A 17271-nucleotide genomic window follows, 5' to 3' on the forward strand; every position below is an offset into this window, starting at 1 on the left:
GCACATTGCTGAGCGCGGGCGGAAGGTCAAGTCTGTAGGCAACTTTTCCCACACGCGCGAGAATCTTGAATGGACCAACATAACGAGGAGCAAGCTTACCTTTCTTCCCAAAGCGGACAACACCCTTCCAGGGCGACACTTTGAGGAGAACAAGATCACCAACTTGAAATTCGAGAGGCTTCCGCCTACGATCTGCGTAACTCTTCTGTCGGCTTCTGGCAGTCAGCAGATGATCACGGATCTTGGCGATTTTATCGGTTGTCTCTTGAACAAGTTCGGGTCCTGTGATTTGAGCTTCACCCACTTCGCTCCAACAAATCGGGGAGCGGCACTTACAACCGTAAAGTGCTTCAAATGGGGCCATACCAATACTGGAATGATAGCTGTTATTATAAGAGAACTCGACCAGAGGTAGGTGTGAATCCCAATTACCTCCAAAATCAAGAACACAAGATCGGAGCATATCCTCAAGAGTTTGAATAGTTCGCTCAGACTGTCCGTCAGTCTGAGGATGATATGCAGTACTCATGTCCAAGCGAGTTCCTAGCGCAGATTGGAGAGATTTCCAAAAGCGGGATATAAAACGGCCATCGCGATCGGATATGATGCTCAAAGGAGTACCATGACGGCAGACAATCTCTTTGACATAAAGCTGCGCGAGTTGCTCAACACGGTAGTTTTCACGAATGGGCAGAAAGTGAGCAGACTTAGTCAAACGATCCACTATTACCCAAATGCTATCATGTTTGCTTGCTGTCAAAGGTAACTTGGTAATAAAGTCCATCGCTATACCTTCCCATTTCCACGTAGGAATTTCTGGTTGTTCGAGCAAACCAGATGGGCGTTGATGTTCAGCTTTTACCTTAGAACAAGTCAGGCATTTAGCTACGAACACAGCAATATCCTTTTTCATACCGGGCCACCAATAAGTAATGCGCAAATCCTTGTACATTTTAACAGCGCCGGGATGCATAGAATACCGAGATTTATGCGCTTCACTCAGGATATCAGCGCGAAGATTCTCATCATTGGGGATCCAGATGCGATTGAGATAGCAGAGAATTCCACTCAGATTAGGGACAAAGTGCGCTTCTGCGCCACACGCTAACTCGGCGCGAAGGTTGCCATTGCTGGTGGATGCGCGCTGTGCGTCACGAATGCGTGATTCCAGATTGCTCTGAATCGGCGCAAAGTGAAGCTGCGTGCGCGGCAAGATACAGTTAAGCTGGCAGGGTTTGCGGCTGAGCGCATCGGCTACCACATTAGCCTTACCAGGATGATACCGGATCTCACAATCGTAATCGCTGATGAGTTCGTTCCATCGGCGTTGTCTCATGTTAAGTTCCTTTTGATCAAAGATATGCTGAAGGCTTTTATGGTCAGTGTAAAGGATACACTTAGTACCATAAAGGTAGTGTCTCCAGATCTTCAAGGCAAATACAACTGCGCCTAGTTCGAGGTCGTGAGTTGTATAATTCTTTTCATGAATCTTGAGTTGCCTTGATGCGTAAGCGATAACCTTGCCTCGTTGCATAAGAACACAACCGAGACCTTGGTTGGATGCATCGCAATACACGACAAAATCATCATTACCCTCAGGTAGCGCAAGGACAGGAGCTTCACACAACAAACGCTTGAGCGTCAGAAAGGCTTCTTCTTGCTTCGAGCCCCAAATATACGGTTTACCTTTGTGCGTTAGAGCTGTTAAAGGCAATGCGATCTTTGAGAAGTTCGAAATAAATCGCCGGTAGTAACCAGCTAAGCCCAAGAAGGAACGGATTTCGGTAGGAGTAGATGGCGTCAACCAGTTCTTGATTGCTTCAATCTTGGATGGGTCGACATGAATACCCATCTTGTTTACAACATGACCAAGAAACTGTACTTCATCAGACCAGAATTCACACTTGGAGAGCTTGGCAAAGAGCTGCTCGGCTCTAAGCTTTTGCAACACCAACCGAAGATGTTGCTCATGCTCGGCCTTGGTCTTAGAATACACCAGAACATCATCGATAAACACAATCACGAATTTATCCAAGAAAGGCCTACACACCCGATTCATTAGATCCATGAAAACGGCGGGTGCGTTGGTTAAACCGAAGGACATGACCAAGAATTCAAAGTGGCCATAGCGAGTACGAAAAGCAGTCTTGGGAATATCTTCATCACGAATACGCAACTGGTGATAGCCAGAGCGGAGATCGATCTTGGAGAAACAAGAGGCACCTTGGAGTTGATCAAAGAGGTCGTCAATGCGCGGTAAGGGATACCGGTTCTTAATGGTGAGTTTGTTCAACTCGCGGTAATCGATACACATGCGAAACGTACCATCTTTCTTTTTAACGAACAACACCGGAGCACCCCAGGGCGAAGAGCTAGGGCGAATGAATCCTTTAGCGGTCAACTCTTGAAGTTGACTTGCCAATTCTTGCATTTCAGCAGGTGCAAGACGATAAGGAGATTTGGCTACGGGGGAAGCACCCGGGACAAGATCAACACGAAACTCGACTTCACGAGCGGGAGGGATACCAGGAAGATCATCGGGAAAAACTTCAGGGAAGTCACGCACAATAGGGATTTCGCGAAGTTTCTTCTTTCCTTCATCGGGTTTAACCACATGGGCTAAAAATGCAATACACTTCTTCCGCATGAGTCTTTGGGCTTCGGCGCAAGACATAAGCTTAAGACCACTGGAGGGTTTCTCGCCGTAGATATGAAGATCACCATTTTCTCGAGGAATGCGAATCAACTTCTTGGCGCAAATAACTTCTGCGCGATTCTTCGAGAGCCAGTCCATACCAATAATAACATCAAAACTTCCAAGAGGCATGGGGATGAGGTCGATTAGAAAATCATTTTCATTAAGTTTAAGCATGCAATCCTTGATCACAGAGTTTATTAAAATAGTTTCACCATTAGCCAATTCAACGGTAAAGTTTTCACTTAAGTTAATGCGCAGTCGCGCAAGCTTCTGCTCAAAAGCGCGAGAGATAAAACTTCTATCGGCGCCAGTATCAAAAAGTATGGAAGCATAATGTCCGTTAAGCAAAAATGTACCATTAACTACGTCATTATTCGCTCGCGCTTGGTGCGCGGTTATATTAAAAGCTCGTCCGCGCGTCACTTGGTTCGAGATTTGGTTCACCGGATTCGCTAGTGTAATTTGTACTTGTAGTCTCGGGCACGCGTTCCGGAAATGACTGGGATCACCGCAGTTAAAGCACGACCTGGGTCGTGGATTAGGGTGTGCTGGTTGAGGGTTTTGCGGGTAGGTTGGTGGTGTTTGCGCGATTGGGTTGGCGGGAGGGACTCTACAGAACTCGGCAGAGTGACCAGTACGGCCACATCGGTTACATTGTCGGCACGGGACTTGAGTTGGATGGTGAAGTCTACAGGTTGGGCAAAAGGGTTGGTTTCCTGTGTAAGGTTTCTTAGTTGGCGGGGCAGGGAGTGCGGGATTGGTTAAGGCATAGTTGTGGACTGTAGGGGGAGTTGGGTAGGCTGACAGTGGGGTAGGGGCGTATACTGGAGGTAGGTAGGGTTGCTGGATAATGGGTGGGCTGGTAAGCGCGTAAGCTTGTCTGCGCCTACGTTTGGGGTTGTTATGGTTTGAGGGTTCTGGTTTGGTTTCTGTTGGTTCAGGGGCAGTTTTGGTGGGTTTGGTCTTCTCAGCTCCCCGCAGGAACAGGGTTCCTGCTCTGACATGGTTGTCGCTGAGCACAGCGGCCAACTCAATGGCGTCAGGGAGGGTTACTGGGTTTCTGGCCCATACAGAATCTTGAATTTCCATGGGGAGACCCCCAAGGAATTTCTCGATGGCTCGGCGGGAAGGGGTAACAAGGTGAGGGACAAGCAGGCTTAGTTCATGGAAACGCGTCGCGTACTCGCGCGCTTCGCCACTGTATTGCTTCAAGTTCCAAAATTCTTCCTCCAGGCGCTTAACTTCGTTGGGAGGGCAGAATTCTAGCGTTAGAATTTCTTTGAATTCCTCCCCGGGGAAGGCTAGAAGCAGCTTCTGCGCCACGCGCATGAGCTACTCCATTCCACCATGTAAGCGCTCTAGATTCCAGGACACTGGAAGCATATAGGGTTCGTCTGTCAGGAGGGCATTGGGTATGGAGGAAAGTGTTTTCAATCTTCTCGAGCCATTGGAGCATCACGGTGGCTCCTTCAAGTCCGGTGAATTTCGGAGGGTTACCCGCATTAAAGGACTTAATGTTGTAACCGGAGGTGTTGGTATTGTTTTGGCTCAAAGCTTGGGCTATTGAGGTGGCCATTTCCTGGGAACGTTGCTGCGATCGTCTGCGCGCGGCTTCTTTCTTCCTAAGATGGCGAGCTGATAGCGGAGGCATTCTATAAAAGTTTTAATTTTTGGTTAATGTCTTAGCGCAAAGTATAATCTTATAAAGCTTGGTTTCGTGGGGTTAGATACCATCAACAGTTAAAGTAAAACATGAATTTGAATGCAAACTTAATACAGATAACAAATTCGAATCGAGAATCGACAATTCATGTATCACCATGACTTTCCGAATTCTCAATTTAAAATGACTAGTAAACGAGTATTGGAGATTGACGATTCATGTATCACCATGACTTTTCAATCCTCTATAAAATATACAAGAAAATGAGTATTGGAGGTTGACAATTCATGTATCACCATGACTTTTCAAGTCTCCAACCTCAGAACATAATCGTAAATGGAATTTGAAAATCAACTATTCATGTATCACCATGACTTTTTCGGATTTTCAATCCCAACAAACGAATATGTAAGTAAAATCAATAAAAATCGAAATTCATTAATAAAAATTGAAATATCGCAGAAATACGTGAAATCATACGCTGCGTCTGCGCAAGCATATTTATAAATAACGAGTAATTAACAATAAGCGCGCAAACATGAGATTTCTCTCATGCGCGAGAAGGGACTCTTAGGTATTCTAGGCCGTTACGTCTAACCACCTATCCTAAAGTCAACGAGCTCTGATACCAATCTGTAACACCCCGACCAAAGGCGGATTATACATCGGGGAGCCACATATTGTTTCATTACTCGTGACACTATTGGGTGTCAATATTTAATAAATACATTCATTCGCGCACGCGCAACGAAAACACAAGATAACATAAATCAACATAAATCAATATGTTATAAAGCAAAATATTCGAACAACAATAACTTGTCTTGATACATTTTAATCTAGGTCCAAAAGTAAAAACGTCCTACGTGTCCACAAGCTCCAAATGCAGCTACAGCAAACCTGAACATGTGTTAAAATAAAACGTCAAACACTTGCGTGTTGGTGAGGAATCAAGTTTAATAGATAATAATAGATAATAACAATCACTGCGCGCAACACGTGTATGTCTGGTGTTTAACAAGGGTGTAATCAGATTGTGACCAAGCCTAAATAGATCATAGTTCATAGTTCAATCCGTGCTCCCAAATGAGCACAAAAACAAGAAAACATCTGTGCAAGTGTAAACAAAGAAAACCGTAAACGATAGGTCTCCCGTGTTCATCTAATGGATCCATGAAAACTTCGGAATAGGCCGAACAAAGCGGTTAATGATACACACATACAAATAAACAGCCAAGTAAACGTCCTCAACACATGGGATACTGCGCGACTAAAGTTTATAAACAAGTTTAAGACTCTAAGTTTGTATGAACACATGAACATCCCAAAACATTAAAAATAAAAAGGGATTAGGTACGAGATTACTCACTTGATAAAGATGCGGTGAAAGATAAAGCAAGAACCAACTTTAAACAAGCACAAGTTAACCTATAAATAAGATTATTGTTTTAACGATTGGTTTTAAGTCTTGATTATAAGTTAGCATAATTAATAAGTAACTTAAACACATTATTATATATTATAGATTACCGGAAAACAGGGTAGAACAGGAGAGAGGACGAAGGCAGAGAGAGGAGACGGCAGAGGACAAGGAAGATAATAAGTGTTTGTGTGTGTAGTGTTAAGAAAATAGCATTATTATTTATAGGGAAACCCTAGGGAACACAATCCCTAGAAAAGGGGAAAAGATCTTCAACAGGATCAAGCAAAAGATAACAAAAGCAAAAAGGTTCCAAAAGCAAAAGATATCAAAAGATATGGTAGCTGCAGGGGACAAAGGAAAAGCTGACAGGTTAACAGTAAAAAGCATGGGCGGGTCAGGTAAAGGTACTGGTCAAAGCATGGTAAAGCAGATCTCAAAAGATAATGTCAGTCACTTTTTCTGTCAACCAATGGGGTTGGTGCGCATGCTGCGCCAAAAGTGGCTTTTCAGACATAAGATAGGTTAGGTCAAAAGCACAGAAGATAAGACATCACAAAAGTAAACGGATGGATTAAACAGAAAAAAAAGACTCAAGGGTTCAGCGCGAGAAGGCTGACACAGAAGGTCAAGAGTGCGCGAGCGCGAAGGCAGACAGAACCAACCTTTGCGCGTCGCGGAAAGAACTACAATTCTAAGCGCGCTGCGGGGACAGTTCGCCTCGCGTATCGCAGTAACAGATGGTCTTCACGCAGGCTTCCTTGTAAGGAGTCTGGCGCGTGGAGCTGCGAAGACAACCTTAGGCGGGAAGAAACAAAGGACAAAGAGAAGGGGTTCAAGGCTTAAGGGCGGGACGGCAACAAGAGGGAAAAGAAGGCGGAGAGAAGAATAGGGACGGAACGGCGGAAAGGAAGAGAGAGGAAGAGGCGGGAAGGAAAATATTATTAGTAATATATATATTTTAAATGTCAAGTTTTAAAAGAAAATAATTAAATTTTAAATCATAAAAAGAATCGGATCAGAAAACGGGTACCTGGGTCGGGTCGGATTCGGGTAGATGTCACAGGTAGCGCCCCTGGTTGCGAGTTCTTAGGGGCGGCAACCCCTAACAGGGTCTAAGGGGCAGAGCCCCTGGCTGGGGTTAAGCTGCAATTATTAAACAAATCGAATCGACTTTTTAAACAAATCGAATCGACTTTTAAATGAATTGAATCGCCTCCTCACAAACGAATCGATTCGAGTACTTACAAACGAATCGAGTTAAGGTCTTATAAACGAATCGAATCAAGTTCTTACAAATGAATCGAATCGAGTTCTTACGAACGAATTGATCAAGTTCTTTAAAACGAATCAACTCGAGTTCTTATAAACAAATCGAATCGAGTTCTTACAAATGTGACTTAGACCGGTTTTTCCTACTCTTTCATTATAAACATTTTCTTTCAACCAAGTATGACCCATTTTACTGACATAACGAGTTTTGGGTCTTAACAACCTTACCCCACTTGTTCTTACTTGGTCTGAACATTACCCCTTCACCCTGAATCGCACCTATTAACACTATTACCACAAATTTTATGTCTTTCTTTCATGTTATAACCCGATTTTCTGTCCTATAAAGTTTCGTGTAAAACCGACTCCATCTAACCATCTTTTTCTTGAGTCTAACCTTATCCGTTTTATCCGAAACAACATTCATAACTTGTTTTTAGTAAATTTTGTATTTTTCCTACTTAATATAAGCCGATCTAGTACCCTATCTACTTTCATGGCAAACCGACATCAAATACACAACCTTTTATCTTAAAACGTACCGTTTTCCCGAGTTCGGCTCGATTCTGGTTCGAGCTTGGCTTGAGCTAGGATCTTGGTACGTTTTCTTAGTTGCTTGATGGAGATTGAATCACGAAAAACACCTTGTTTCTCCTCGGATCTGGGTCCGAATGGAAGGAGTGTGTTTATGTGTGCTTTTGAGTGTGTGGGGAGGCTTGGATGGTGGAAATAAGGGTTTTAGGGTTTTAAGGAGGTTTAATGGGTTTATATACTTAAAGCCCATGGATCTTAAGGTCCATAACAATCGTCTAATCCATCTTCTATTTTTCAAGCCCATAAATCATCTTATTATTATTTAACATAATTGAGTAATACCACTTAACTAAATAAATAAAACTCTTTTATTTATTATTTAAAAAAGTAGGATGCTACATATAGGCAGTCTATACTTACCATCTAGGGGTATTCCGCTTAGAGCTGGGGATTACAAATTGGTATCAGAGTCGTGACTATAAAATAGGTGGTTAGACGTAACAGCCTAGTATGGTTATATTTTATTTTTAGGGCCCAACTACATGTATACCCTATTTTTTATTTTGTTCATATGCTTCAATTATATTTATAATATTTATTAATGTCACATGAACACATATTCACACACAACTCTAAGGCTTATGCCTAATTAATTTTATAATCTTTTGGTTTCCAACAAAATTGTGATGTTCAATAAAGTAATTCGTGACGAGTATGTAGTAATTGGAAAGGGGAAACACTTGTTTTTCGAACCCCTTTCACCAAGGTTTTTGAAACCTAAGGATAAGCAATGCACATAAATCCCAATCAACCGCGACATCTGGTTGCATACTAGGAGGGCTAAAAAAGGGTGCTGGAGCGTATTAGGGCAAAGCATACCACCACAAAACGTATTACAAACCACCACTTTAAGTCGTCAAACGTGACCATTTTCCTTTGTGAATAGAAAGTGATTACACTCCTACTCTTGAAAATTACATACAAGTCATAGTAATTCATGCAACGTATGATTCTAACGACTCAATTATTTATATTATAGTTTTAATTGAAAATTTGAAGAGTCATGGTGGATATATGAACACTCGAGTTTCAAATTCGTTTTCTTTGTATGTTAAGCTTATAATATGGTTTTAATTGAAAATTCGAAAAGTCATAGTGATACATGAATACTCGAGTTTCAATTTGTTTTCTTTATTTATATATTAAGTTATTAATATGGTTTTAATTGGAAATTTAAAAAGTTATGGTAATGCATGAACACTCGAGTTTCAATTCGGTTTCTTTTTATATTAAGTTTATATTATGGTTTAATTAAAAATTCGAAAAGTTATGGTTATACATGAATACTCAAGTTTCATTTTGTTTTCTTTATTTATATAATAAGTTATTATGATTGTTTTAATTAAAAGTTCAAAAAGTCATGGTGATACATGAACACTAGATTTTCAATTGCATTTCTTTGTTTATATTAAGTTTGTAGTGGGATATGAAAATCTATGGTGAATTATGGATATCCTGATTTCAAACTTAAGATAGTTTTATATGATTTTTAAAAATTTAATGGGAATTGTTATTGAAATATGAAAACTCATGGTGATTCATGATTATTTCAGTCTTGATTTCAATATAGTTTTGTGCTGTTTTATTTATTTATTTGAGATGATTTATGTTGATTGATTCCGATTTCAGGAATGTTTCGTGTGGTGTTTCTTTAGTTGTCAATTCAAGTTTCATAATTATGCCCATGTCTCGTCAATCTTTTTCGCTTCGCAACACGCCTTCTCGTTTTCCTGATGTCTCTCAAGAAACTCAAACCACAAAACGATGGCACAGATTATCAAGTAATTAACCACCGTGATCCCAACCATGATGACACAAACACATCAAAACCTGCGCTACCCACAAAAATAAACACAAACACAAACACCAAAACTATGCCTTAACCAATCCAAACTCGGGATACTCAAACCCAACCCAACCAAAAGACCTACATGAAAACACATCATTTGTGTAGCTCGTGTATGCTTCACCACTCTATTGCCTCGCAATGTCAAAAATGCTCCAATTGTGATCGTTTCGGCCACCTCATCACCTCTTGCCAAGAAATTATATATACCCAAACACCATGCATTTATCCCACAACCCTTTGCTCAAATATTTCCAAAACCAATTGCTTTACCATGTGCTCACGCTGCGAGCCAGCAACAATTTTAGTGACTCAAGGACACCTGCTATGTTCAGGAAGGCTTAACTTGTTTCCGCCATGCAATCCCTTGAACCGCATTCTCTGACCACTTAAAGTTAATTTGTATTCTTGCACCAAAACTTACTCCCTTCATACTCGTCAAAAATTATTATTATTACTACTTTTTTTTACCATGTATACTTTCTGCATTTAGTTTATTTCATGAAAACCTTATACTTATAATTCCAAATCCTCCATTATTTTAAAATAGTTAATTAATAAATATATATATATATATATATGTAGAGGATATTTTTTTTACGAAATATATTCAAGTTGATTTTCCATCTTTTCCCAAAGAACTTTCATTCGGACAAAATGGTTTATCATCATCATCATCATCATCTTCATCATCATATTTTTCCAAAGTTAAATGAAATCTTTAAAATAAAATAAAATATTTTGCTTCAAACAAGTCCCAAGCCCTTTGAGGCTATTATACTACAATGAGTCATTTTATGTGACGATCCTCTATAAAGTTTCATATGGCACCGTTATATAAAAACCTTTTAATAAAAATTTCATAAATTTTCGCAAGCTTTACTGCTAATCAATGGCTTTCATTTATCATAAAAACGGAGTTACAAAAGCATCACGTTTTTCCAACCGATTTTCACAAACTAAAAACGAACCTTAAAAATCATTTTTCCCCTTTCGTCAACGCCAATGAGTTTCAGTTAAGAAATCATGGCACCACCCCCGCATTAGCCTTCATACCACAGACCAACCTACCTACGAGAAGACAAACATTGCAAGCTGCATTTTATTTTCCTTTATCTTCATATAGTTCTTTTCCTTTGGATGTAATATTTGAGTTCGGTTGTTTTCTAAATGTTGATCTATTTTCGTTCGTGTTTACTCTCACGCACAAAACACACAATTACATGCATCATCTATAGTTCATAACTTGCATTGTTGAATCGGTTCACTGTTGTTATCTCAATCTCGCGGTCTATGACCGATTTCCTATGAATGTAATCATTTAGTGGAACTTGAGACTATGAACATGTTTATGTACATGTTTATCTAATAGAAACCGTATTTTTACATTTGACTATATATCTATGACCGGGTACCTCTAAACGGATTCGTATACTTAAAGTCGGGGCTATGTTTATAGCTATATAATAGAAGTCGCGTGTACATGTTGAGTTTACTTTACCTGAATTGTTTTGGTTCTTTTTCGCTCAATATTTAATCGACTGGTCTTGTTATTATTAATCTCAATGTTTCATCTATTTTGAGTTCAATGTTTTACCTTGTTATTCTCAATCTCGATTTTGAACTATTTACTTTGTTATTTTTAATCTCAATGTTACTCTTATTCGTGTTGATATTTTATTTTCGTTTGTTTAGCGTGTCAATATTGACTCCAAGAACCTGATGTATATTAGTTTTTTTTTCTTTACATCAAAGTTGTATCAGGTGCTGCACTCCGCGCGTCGGATGCTTTGTTTATCTATCTTGATATTCTTGATCCCACTGCTTTATCAACTTACTTGGTAATATTTTGTTAGCTCAAATCACCCTGTTATTCTCAACACCAATATTTCATTTATTGCAATGTTCATGATATTGAGGTTTTTCGTTCACTTTTTTTTCTTATTAGTTTCATGTTATGAAAGAATTGCGCTCATGTTTAGTTTTAACTACAATAATATCGTTTATTTCGTTTAACCTTAATAATTTTGTTTATTTATTTTGACCAAATATTTTTGCGTTATCCTTGACCTCAAGGGTTCGTTTATATATTTTGTTAGTTTTGACACTAATATTTAATTGTTCTTGATTTCAATATTTATCATGATATATAAGAGTTTACTGTTTATATGTTAAAACACACATAATGGAACCGATTGTTGGACCATTCGACGATAAAGGTAGCTATGGGTCGACACGTAATTATAAAAGTCCTCGCATGGAAATCATAGTAAGTACGGTTGTGTGCAATAACTCGGAATTTAGAATGATTTTTGAAAAAAGTGACAAATGCGGTATGATAAAGGCATGGTGGATACACCGCTAATACATCCAATATATAAGTGCCCTTGTCGTATACACCATTTGTGGTGTTTTTCGGGTTATTCAAAGATCAGGGTTATTTATTTATTTATATAATTTTCAAATATATGTAAAATTGGATTAAACTTTTAACAACTCCGTGTGGTAGTTGTTTTCTTTTTAGAATTTTATTTTTATTTTAATTTCGGGACAAAATTTGCAAAAAGTTATAAATCCTGTAGCATTCGTTAATTTTCAAAGCCGAAAACCCAACCTGTTTTAAAATTTTGGATCTTTTTTCATTAATAAAATTATGAATTTATTGAGTATTTATACATGCTACGTTGTGGGAATGTTATATAATTATTTACCAGTTAAATTTCATGTATTTCGAACCATTATTGAATTAAAAACAAAGTCCAAGGGTCAAAAATATCAACAACAAAAGCTTGATGTTTCCTGCCATGTCGCATAACGCAACGGAGTCAATAGCTCAGCGGTTCTATTTTAGGTCGCAATTCACTGCGGAGCCACCCCTGGCATGTCAGACGATACGTGACCAAAGCCATAATTACTATATTTTTTGTTGAAATAGAGCATTAAATCAAATTCATGGCCAAATTGTTTCATTTTATGTTTTGATTAGCATTTTTATAATCACATTGACCCTCTTTAATCATTACCTCTATATTACAACTCCAAATTTATGATTCCATTCAAAAATTTTTAGAATTTTCAACTCTATTAAACTTTCTTAACCAAATTAAACTAGTTTAAACACCCTTGACCCTATTTCCCTATAAATAGAGCTTCAAATCTCTGCTTCTTACTTTTCCACATCCAGAATCATGAAAATTGTTGATATCGAGCTTCCCTTGGTGTTTCCACTCAAGTTTGACTCCAAAAGTCAAACCGGTCAAGACTCAAGTTCATTCTTTTATTCTTGTGTTCACTCCTTAGTTTAGTCGTGTATTTTTTTTCTGCAAGTTTATTTCGTTTAGGATGTTTTACCGAGTTGAAAATATTCGACAACGGTGTTCGTCCAACAAAAACAAACTCAACTCACTTATGCTTCTTTTTGGTCAAAGTTTGGAAATTTTAAACACATATATTTTAACACGTAAATTCTTTAAAATATAAGCTAAGAACAACACTTTTACCATGTGGGAGACAAACCCTTCATAAAACTGGGTTCGGGTTCGACCAAAAATGAACCGCTCGCTTAAATCCATTTTCTTACATTTTAGGCCAGCTTGCTTGACTTTATTAAAACGGCCAAAGAACTTGACTAACAAATATTAAAACCCGATTCTTGAATAAAATTTACCAACTTATAGATTTTGTGACAAAAACATAACAAAACTAAGTATAGTGGAAACGTATATTTTTCTTCCAAAACTCTAAAATTGAACAAAACTCATCACCATCTTGTTTTTTTTTTAATTCATAACCATTGCCTTGAACATAGAATTTATATTCTAGGACCGCTCGCCAAACTATACTCATTCGGTTCAGCTCACTTACGTGTTTAATTCATCTTTCACCCGTGTAACTCCATCAAGTGAGTGTTTCATAAACCCTTTTAGCATGTTACAAATCTTTATAGTTAGTTTTCTTTATTATTATTTCAAACCAATTCGCGTTAATGTCGAGCATGTTAATATTACTCTCGATTGGCGTTAATGTCGAGCATGTTAATAATATTCTTTCATATCGTTTATGGTCATCATACGTGTATAATGTGCAATGTATTTATTGCTTTAGGGTTAGTACATCAAATATTAAACATCAAAGTGGGAGGGTCCAACGGGACGTACCTGCGCCTATGTCTCGATTGGACGTAATGGTGGTTATCATTCCCCGGTTCCGTGACTTTGGCCGGGAGAGTGCGTTATTTCATACTTGTTATCATTTACATTATGGTTGGAATTATTACATGTGACATGTAAATCAAGCAAAGTTTCGTATTATATATATATATATATTTCTAAACTTAGAAATCTCACCAACATACGTGTTGACAAAAGTATATTATTTTCAACGTGCTGTAGGTTGAATCAATGGCGTGCTAAGGATGAAAATCACTAGTCGACTTTAGGATATATTAAATTTAACTTTATATGTTATTCGATGAAATGTTTCTTGTCTATTTAGGAACAATTGTGTACTTGCTACTTTATGAAATAGAATAAATATACTTCTTATCACTTTAATAGTGTTACGAACTTATGAGCAATCTGTACGTACTAAACGAGTGTATTCCATTTAAAGTCAGGGTGTTACAATTTCTTTCTTTCCCTTTGTTAATATCTTTTTGGTTTGTTTATTAAGTATCACATCCAAACGAAACTTTTCATACCAACTGCACATGAATCTTGGGTCTTCCCTAGTACAATTTTAACCAATTAACCAGTGGCGCATCTGATTGTCTAGAGGGAAAGAAAAAATATAGATACAAGAGGACCAAGAAACAAGTCACAACAATTAAATAAAGATGGGGAGAGCACCATGCTGTGATAAAACACATGTGAAGAAGGGAGCTTGGTCATCTGAAGAAGATGCTAAGCTCAAAGATCACATTGAAAAATATGGCAATGGTGGTAACTGGATTACGCTTCCCCAAAAGATCGGTGTGCATTCGCTTCATTGTGTTCATAATACCTGTTTCTTCATTAAGATTTTAGTTTCCTTTGAGACCCTTATGAAGTTTTAACTGGTAAGTGCTTTGCAGGGCTCAACAGGTGTGGGAAAAGCTGCAGATTGAGATGGTTGAATTACCTACGACCCAACATCAGGCATGGCGGATTCTCGGAAGAAGAAGAAGACAATATCATATGCAGCCTCTATGGTAGTATAGGCAGCAGGTTTTACTCTATTCTAGTTTCCTATGTTGTGCTCTAGTACATGATAGCTAGATGGGATTTCAGGATCAAACCTGAGCACCACCACTGTGATTCACCTCATCATGTCGGCCGTGGGACCTGTTGTCAGGGGTGCTTAATGGTGGTGAACGTCATTTATGGCGTCTAGGCAATAGCGATTAAGTTTTATCTTTCGTTTTTTTAATATACTTATCTATTATCTTTTTTTTTTTGAACTGCACTTATCTATTATCTGATTGTGTCTGATCGATTTGATGAATTTTATATAGGTGGTCAATAATGGCAGCTCAACTGCCAGGTAGAACAGATAACGATATCAAAAATCACTGGAACACGAGACTGAAGAAGAAATTACTCGGAAGGCACAAAGAATCTCCAGCAAATAGGTTTTCCAGTTCAAGCAACGAAAAGAAAGAGAGCAAGGGAATAGAAACCCTAAGAAACGCATCCACTGAAAGGCCACAACTTCACATGCAACTCCAAAGCCTTGAAAACCCTAATATCCCTCTGTACCATAATTACGCCCCCATGTGGGAAAGCTTTTCAGCTGGTACTAGTACTTCTCAAAAGGTTGAATACCATGCACAATCCAATTACTCAATGAGTAGTTTGATGATCAACATTACTGAGTCATCATCTGTAGTACTGGAATCAGATGGCACAAGACAGCCTCCAAGCATGGAACTACAACAGTATTGGGAGTTTCAAGCTGAAATCAATGAGCTCTTGAACAACAAATGAGTTCTGAAATTAAGATGGGTTCTGAATTTGAATGTTTCTAGGATATTATGGTACGTGTTAGAATAAAAACCATCATAACATTTATGTAGTTATGATGGTTATCTTCTTATGTAGTTATTGTAGCATATCTATAAAAGTGACGTACGTATGGTTTTGGTATATCAATCAAGAAACAAATATTTCATATTGTGTCACAACACCTTCTCATAAGGTATGCATGAAACCGAAAAAACCGAATCAAAACAAAAACCTAAGGCTCAGTTTTATGTTTTCGTAAAAACTAAACTTTGGCTCGATTTTGGTTTTGCGTTTAACTAAAACTAAAAAACCAAACCGAACTAATTTATTCTTATTTTACATTTTAAGTAACTTTTAATAGTTTAATATATATAGCTTAACCCAAATATTTTAGTCGTAATGTATGATAATCAATTAGATATTTACTAACAAATAAATTTAGGTTCGAATTCAATGATTAGACCACTTTTTTTGTCCAAAATTTAAAGCCAAATAACAAAATCGAAACCAAACCACACCGAACACAAACCAAAAACCGAAGAAACTGAAAAATCGCAACCGAACGGTCTTCAAAAACTAAGAAGCTAACATTTATGTTTTTGCATCGTTTTAACCCAAAACCAAATCGGGCCGCATGTCCACCACTGCCTTCTCCCTAGCCTAGATTATTCTAGGCTACTTGAAATTGTCTTTGTGCTTTAATCTCTTTAGAGAGAAAGATACCATGAATTGGTGGCTAATCTAAACGAATTTGAATCAAAATCAACCTTACAAACTCTTGGTATTCAACTGATGTTCTTGATCACAAACAACCAAGTAGACAAACATGAAGTACAAAGACATGGGGGATCATCGGTACGCATATGGGGAAATGATTGAAGAGGAAATGGAATAGACGGGGGAATGAAATAAATTATTACTATTAATTGTCTTGTTTGGTACGTTAACCTATGGGACATGAATGAATCATTACTTTAAGTTGCTTATTAGACACAAAAAGAAACGGGAATGAAATACAAATGACAAAAATGCAGCTACCTAAAAATAAAATTAAAAAAAATACCAAAATAAAAAAAATGGAAATGGCTACGGTGGTGTTCAGGTTGTGTGGTGATGGTGATGGTGGTGGTGGCAACGAAGGCGGTGTCAGTCAGGTGGTGGCGGCGGCAACGGTGGTGTCGAGAAAATAAGATGAAAGACGAACGGAATACAAAAAAGAAGGGGTGGGAAGGGATGATTTTAATGGAATAAGATTCCTTGTTTAATCGTTAATTTCATTACATTGACAAACCAAACATCACTTTTTTTATTCCCTCATCATGATCCATTTTATTTTGTTTCACATGTCATTCCTGCGTACCAAATGCAACCATAGTGAACGGACATATAGCTGGTACAATGAGATAGGAGGGCTCGACGGTCATGATTCAATTCATCTTGTTCTAGCTGTATATTCAAATTCAGTTGTAATTAAATTAGGTATAATATAACGGTAGACTGTAAGTGAAGGAGATCGAAAAAACCAATAAGTAATAACTCTGTACATTTGTGTGATAGCGTCAAGTCAATTTCTTCTTATATTTATGGTATATATACATGGTCCTATCTTGAATAAAGTCACGTACTAGATAGAACCATGACACAGTGTCATGTCACATGATACATATTTTGATACATCATTGACGATTAGTAAAAACACCAAAAGGAATTTTGCAGCTCAAAATTCTTTCCCATTGATAGAAAAAATGTGAGTAAATGAATCATTATTGTCGGAAATATTATTCAAAGTACTCTGGA

The 17271-nt window shown here is 38.0% G+C and overlaps 1 pseudogene; it reads left to right on the forward strand.

Annotated features, from left to right (window-relative positions):
• The first annotated feature begins 14194 nt into the window (after positions 1-14194).
• On the forward strand, positions 14195-15456 carry LOC143534444 (transcription factor MYB36 pseudogene; annotated as a pseudogene).
• The last annotated feature ends 1815 nt before the right edge of the window (positions 15457-17271 follow it).

Source organism: Bidens hawaiensis, unplaced genomic scaffold, assembly GCF_021521415.1.
Source record: "Bidens hawaiensis isolate Kalapana, Puna unplaced genomic scaffold, B.hawaiensis_p1.1 tig00000760_1, whole genome shotgun sequence".
Taxonomy (NCBI): Eukaryota; Viridiplantae; Streptophyta; class Magnoliopsida; order Asterales; family Asteraceae; genus Bidens; species Bidens hawaiensis.